The sequence below is a fragment of the Scylla paramamosain genome, unplaced genomic scaffold (assembly GCF_035594125.1).
Source record: "Scylla paramamosain isolate STU-SP2022 unplaced genomic scaffold, ASM3559412v1 Contig10, whole genome shotgun sequence".
Lineage (NCBI taxonomy): Eukaryota > Metazoa > Arthropoda > Malacostraca > Decapoda > Portunidae > Scylla > Scylla paramamosain.
In genome coordinates this window covers 416,099-422,500 of record NW_026973675.1, presented here as the reverse complement: position 1 = coordinate 422,500, position 6,402 = coordinate 416,099, and positions in this window count along the sequence as shown.

Genomic DNA, 6,402 nt, shown 5'->3' with positions numbered 1-6,402 from the left:
CGGAGTGGTAGAAGGTGGAACGGCAGAGGATGTGCTGGTGGTCAGAAAGACAACAATGGTTAATGTTTACGATGATTCCTGATTGCAGACATTACGGTAAACATTCCAGAAACAACTGTAATATACCAAGGAATGTTGTGACAGCGGCGGGATGCGTGGTGACTGGTGAGGGGCAGAGACGCCTAAACAGTAGGCGCACCGCCCACTCTCGTTAACACTCAAGCCTATTTTCGTGTCCCTCAGCCTTACAAGCTCCCATTTCGAGCACCATTCCTTTAGATTCATGGCACTGGAAACACTTACATCCTAGATAGTCATATGAAATACAAAAACTGGTAAATATGCAAAATTAAGAAAATGTTAGTTATTAATGGTCTGGCAACTGATTCTTCAACCGTTTGCTTCCTACCAGCCAAGCGAGGCATGACACACCAGTTTCACTAGCAGTGTATGTCCAAATACACTCATTACCAGGTTAACATACCTGCTGACCACTGTGGACAGGCTTTGGGAGAGTTTTGGTTCACCTAAAGCCCAAAAAAGCGTTCAAGAAAACACAAGACTCACGCGTACACCACAACAAAGCTGACGCCACTGACCACTGACTGACTGGCTCAAGTGAGTCGCGGAGCTTCTCTTCCTTGTCTCGAAGCCGCTCGGGACTTCGTCGGCACTGTCAAATATAAAACAACACGGTAAGATGTGCAGAATGCTTTAAAAGCTTCAAAATATGTATGAATAATGCATTTCGGTACAATATTAGTAACATTCTACACTACAACTGCATTTCTTCATAATCTGGCACCTTTTTTATATCCTTTTCATATTGCAATGGACTCACTTTCTGCTTGTAAGAAGGAAGAGCGAGAGTACAGAGCAAGGTTAGGGAAGTGAGCCTGGAGGACCCGAAGACCCTTTGCAGCATCATATAACTGAACACTGGCCAGTAACACAAAATACCGGGGCCACAGTTCGGATTTGGTGTTCTATAAGTACTTTCCCTACGCATTTCACACAGAGAGGACAATAATGGGGGTCTTGAAGAGTGTGTCCATAATGGTGATGCTGCAGCTCACGTCATGCATTACCATTAACAAAAAATAAGTAAATAATAAAATAAAAAAAATAAAGAAAGAGACCAAATTAATCATCATTGCGCTCTTATGAGAGAACCATTTTCTTTCAGTAACCCGCGGTGGTTTTACTAAGTAAACATTAAACTACCTACACTTGGGAAGCTTTACTAAACGTTGTCCCCACTCTGGTGAACATTGCTTGAACAACGATAGTGTAAATCTTTGGGGAGCTTTACTAAACATTCAGTGCCCATTTATGTGAGTATTGCTTCAAAGATTATAGTGTAAATCTGAGAAAGAAGACAAGCAGACCCAACACCTTAGAGACACAAACCCACACCAGACAAATAAGTAAATAAATAAAATAAATAAATAAACAAACAGATAAATGAATGAATAAATAAATCAATCAATAAAAAGACAAAGAATCTTCATACTCATCCTTCATAACTCTCCAGTCGCTTCATTCCAGTCTCCCGCACTTTCCTCCTCGCGTCGTCTGGCTGAAATGAATGGAGGTGAAGACGAGAGCTTGTGTAATGTGGAGCGTGTCTGGGTGTGCTCAATTTCCCTGACCTTTAAGCAAGTATTGGATTATTCTGACACACACCGGATGCTCACCTATTTACGTCCCCCGGACTATCACCTTACGACCCAGAAAGGTTCCGCTGCGTCTGATGGCCTCGGGTCCTCTACTGACCAGCGCGATGGGGCCACTGAGTGCTGGATGGTTTTGACTCTCTACTGTTGAGACTTGCGTTTGTACTGCATTCCCTTGTATCATGGAGCCTAAAGAGGACAAAATTAGCCTCTTATTCTCTCTTCCTTTGTTTCAAGGCAGGAAAAGTCCCTACAATGCTGCACAGTTTTTACAACATATTTATTTAGGTATGCGTTTGTACTGCAGTCCCTTTTATAATGTAGCCTAAAGAGGACAAAATTAGCCTCTTATTCTCTCTCTTCCTCTGTTTCAAGGCAGGAAAAGTCCCTACAGTGCTGCACAATTTTTACAATATATTTTTTTTTAGACTTGCAGTCCCTTTAATATCTCTGTAGCCTAAAGAGAAACAAAATTAACATCCTATTTATTTTTTTATCCCTTTAATTGCAGACACTTTTCTTATGACTGCCTACTTTTCATATAGATGCGTTTGTGCTCCAGTCTCCTGAATAATTTAGCAGCCTGAAAAGGACAAAGGCAATCTATTCTCTCCTTCCGTGTGTGACGAGAAGTCCTTTTTTTAACCAGTAAGGATTACTCACTTCAATTGTACACATTTTTATTTTTTTTTTTTCCCATGACTCTCTATTTGTAGATTTTTTTGGTATTGCAGTCTTTTGGGAAGTGTAGCACACACACACACACACACAGAGAGAGAGAGAGAGAGAGAGAGAGAGAGAGAGAGAGAGAGAGAGAGAGAGAGAGAGAGAGAGCTACGTCTAATACCTGGACACTGCCATGAGGTACAGACTGAGTCAAGGCCCAGCGCAGCAGCAAGGTCAGGTGGAGCGGACGCATTATGACAGAAACTAACTTCACAGCAGAGAAACTACCGTGAGGAGGGATCGAAGTCAGCCTTTAGACCACCAGCCCACCACTGCATTATTTACAGGCAGAGGAGAACGAGTAGCGTCGGGACTGTCACTCTAACTCTCAGGGAGGTTATGCAGACACACGCATGGACTTTGAAAGACTAAAACAATGGAATATTTGAGTTTTCGTCAGCGATTTAAAGATTTGGCGCTACAACATCTCGGTCATGTGGCGCCGCTACAAAATTATGAAAAGGCATAACAATTGTGGTTGAGTAAAAAAGCAGTAATACAAAATGTTAAAAATAAATAAATTTGTTAAAATCAACTAAAATTAAGATAATAATTGTGAAAATAATGATTATATATATATATATATATATATATATATATATATATATATATATATATATATATATATATATATATATATATATATATATATATATATATATATATATATATATATATATATATATATATATATATATATATATATATATATATATATGATGAAACTTATGACGAAGGAAAAGAAAGAAGAGAAGGAATAACTATAAATGAAAATATTAAAACAGGAAAATCCTATAATAATCTCTGCCGTGGCGACGGCAGAGGAGCAGCGCCAGGGTTTCGACACTCGCTCCTTCTCCGTGATGCTTTTCCTTTCAGGCGTTTGACACTCTTCTACTGGAGCATGAGTGTGCTGCTGGCGTGGCCCTCCCGCTGCACCTTACACACACACACACACACACAGACACACACACTCCTATCCCCCACTGACTGACACCCACACACACGTACACTCAGACTTATTCCTCCCAACACACCCACAGCCCAACACACACACACACACCTAACCCTCCCCATCACGCACCAGCCTCCATGCATACCTCCTCATCACATATACCGCCTACTCCCCTTCCTTCACCAGCACCTCATATATATTTTAGTAGTGCACAACCCAACACTTCCAGCAAAGTTTGATGTACAGGCATGTACTACACGCTCACTCGCTCGCTTACACGACGGCGCCCACCAACTTTTGAGGAAAGTATAAAAAGGAAATGGCTATCCGCGAGTTTGCGAGTGTAGCAATTTTGCCAAAGGTAATTCCAAGGGAGGGAACTGCGGGGCTCAGGACATGGCGCTCTCCATTGCTCATAATTAAGTTCCTCCAGAGCATGCTGAGAGAGAGAGAGAGAGAGAGAGAGAGAGAGAGAGAGAGAGAGAGAGAGAGAGAGAGAGAGAGAGAGAGAGAGAGAGAGAGAGAGAGAGAGAGAGAGAGAGAGAGAGAGAGAGAGAGAGAGAGAGAGAGAGAGAGAGAGAGAGAGAGAGAGAGAGAGAGAGAGAGAGAGAGAGAGAGAGAGAGAGAGAGAGAGAGAGAGAGAGAGAGAGAGAGAGAGAGAGAGAGAGAGAGAGAGAGAGAGAGAGAGAGAGTTACAGTAGTGGTGGTGGTGGTGGTGGAAGTAGTAGTAGTAGTAGCAGCAGTAGTAGCAGTAGCAGTAGTAGTAGTAGTAGTAGTAGTAGTAGTAGTAGTAGTAGTAGTAGTAGAAATGGAAATAGTAATAGGAAATTTTGTCAAGAATATATTTTTCTTCTTGTTCTAAGTGGTTTGTGTGTGTGTGTGTGTGTGTGTGTGTGTGTGTGTGTGTGATTTGCAGCGGGAGGGTCACGCCAGCAGCACACACAGCTGCTCCAGTGTGTGTGTGTGTGCGTGTGTGTTAGTGTCACACGCCTGAGGGGTAAAGATTCACGAAAAATGAGCGAGTGTCGGAACCTTGTCGCTTCTGCTCTGCCGCCGCCACTTGTACATGTGCCCTCCTCTAACCCCCCACAACTATTACTTCTGAGAATCCTAACTTGCCTTTCACCGACTTATATACTACACATCCCAATAATATCTACTGAGACTCATAGTCTCTCATTTTAAATGGCATATTTCACACGACACAGCCCCAGCCACTCCTACCGTAAGCTTCTCTACGCCCCGTCCATTCAACATCGCCTCCACAACACACCCTGGACAATATCACAGCCGATACACTCCCTCACCGCAGCGCTAGACAAACAGTCCCCAGTACCAGGAGAGCTCGGGGAGCGGTAGGCTCAGGCGGCATCAAAACTCGGCCAACGCGCAGGACCAGAATCCTTGCTATGCACGAAGCGCCGCGTATATTTTTGAAGCTTTTTTATCCTAAAGATCTGCCCCTGGGAATGTGAGGGCACGCCACCACCACGCAGGACGGGTAGGAAGAAGTAGAGGAGAAGGAGGGAGAGGAGGAGGAGGAGGAGGAGGAGGAGGAGGAGGAGGAGGAGGAGGAGGAGAGGAATTGAGTTTTTAAAGCATTGAATTACCAAGTTTGAATACCAAGTTTGCTCTGTCCCAATCAGAAATTTTAGAGATCAGAAGGTAGGCATTCTGTGGTTTCCCTGCGTGAAATGTTTATTTCCTGAAGGGTTGAATGTCTACAAAAAGATGTGGAAAAGTGCAGGGTGGTATCAGCGTGGGAGTGGATACACTGTATAAAATAACTGTTGTTTTCACAGTATTTTTCCCATAAATACTAACAGGAATTAACTGTAACCAAGGTTTACAAATCAGACTGTTGTATGTGACATGCATTTTGATTGTGATGTCTTGAATTTCTTGAGTGAGTCCTTGTTAACATTTAATAGGCAATGATGAGTGTGTGCCAAGACACCATAAGCCTCCATATTATCTAAATAATATTTTACCGTGATAGAATCAAATACAGATAAGCACTGTAAATCGAAGCAACAGGGTGTCTGTAAATGTTGCAATTTTTTCTTTGTTGCTAAGCGGTTGTCTTCGATATTATTCTTTATGAAATACCAGGAATGTAATACTTATTCATTGCTGATACACCAATAGCCTTAAAAACGTGCTTTAAATGTTTTTTTTTTATTATTATTATTTGTCAAGCGTATTGTTTATTGCGACAACTGGCATCGTTACTGAAAACTCGCCATTGTATGTCGATGTGCATTTATCGTATACATTTCTACCTAAGGTGATGATGAAAATTGTTCATAATGAAATAGAAAGCTCAGACGTTCTATATAATATTTCGGTGACGCAAGGTGATTTCGACCTGCATATTTCACATCTTCAGTAATCAGAAGATGGAATATTCTACTCTGGGAAGATATGCAAGGTAAGAAATATTTCTTGTTATCTCAGTTGAAACATTTAGTAGTATGAAATTTTGAGGAAGTATGATGAGAAGAATAATAAAAGCATAAGAGTAGTTACATGCGCATCGAGATTTCCAACTGTTAAACTGCCATTTTTTTATTTATTTATTTATTTATTTTTTTTTTTTTTGTCTACGAATAGGAATTGCCCGCCAGGCGCCAAACGCCAGTTCCACACTAGTAGCTACACCTTTATCCTGTACTGTGTGAGACCCAGGCCTGTACCTCCATCAAGCCTGATACTACCTGCTTACTGCACTTCTGGGACACTAGAGGCTGTGTTGACGCTATTGCTGAAGCTTAACTACACGGCCTCATCAAAAACACCACGAAGGGCGCAGCCCTACCTCCTAAGACCCTAAGGCCTAAGGGCCTTGCATCCAACAGCATTCCTGGTCTCCTCCTTCGCATGTGAGTGACAATTCAATGGTTGCTTAACCTCAGCTTGTAAGCCATGTCATTACTAAGTGTGTTTATTTGTGCATGATGTATACTCATTTTTTTTTTTTTTTACCTATCTAATATACATTATGTTGATGCATGAAGTCATTAGCAAACTAAATTATTAACTAAT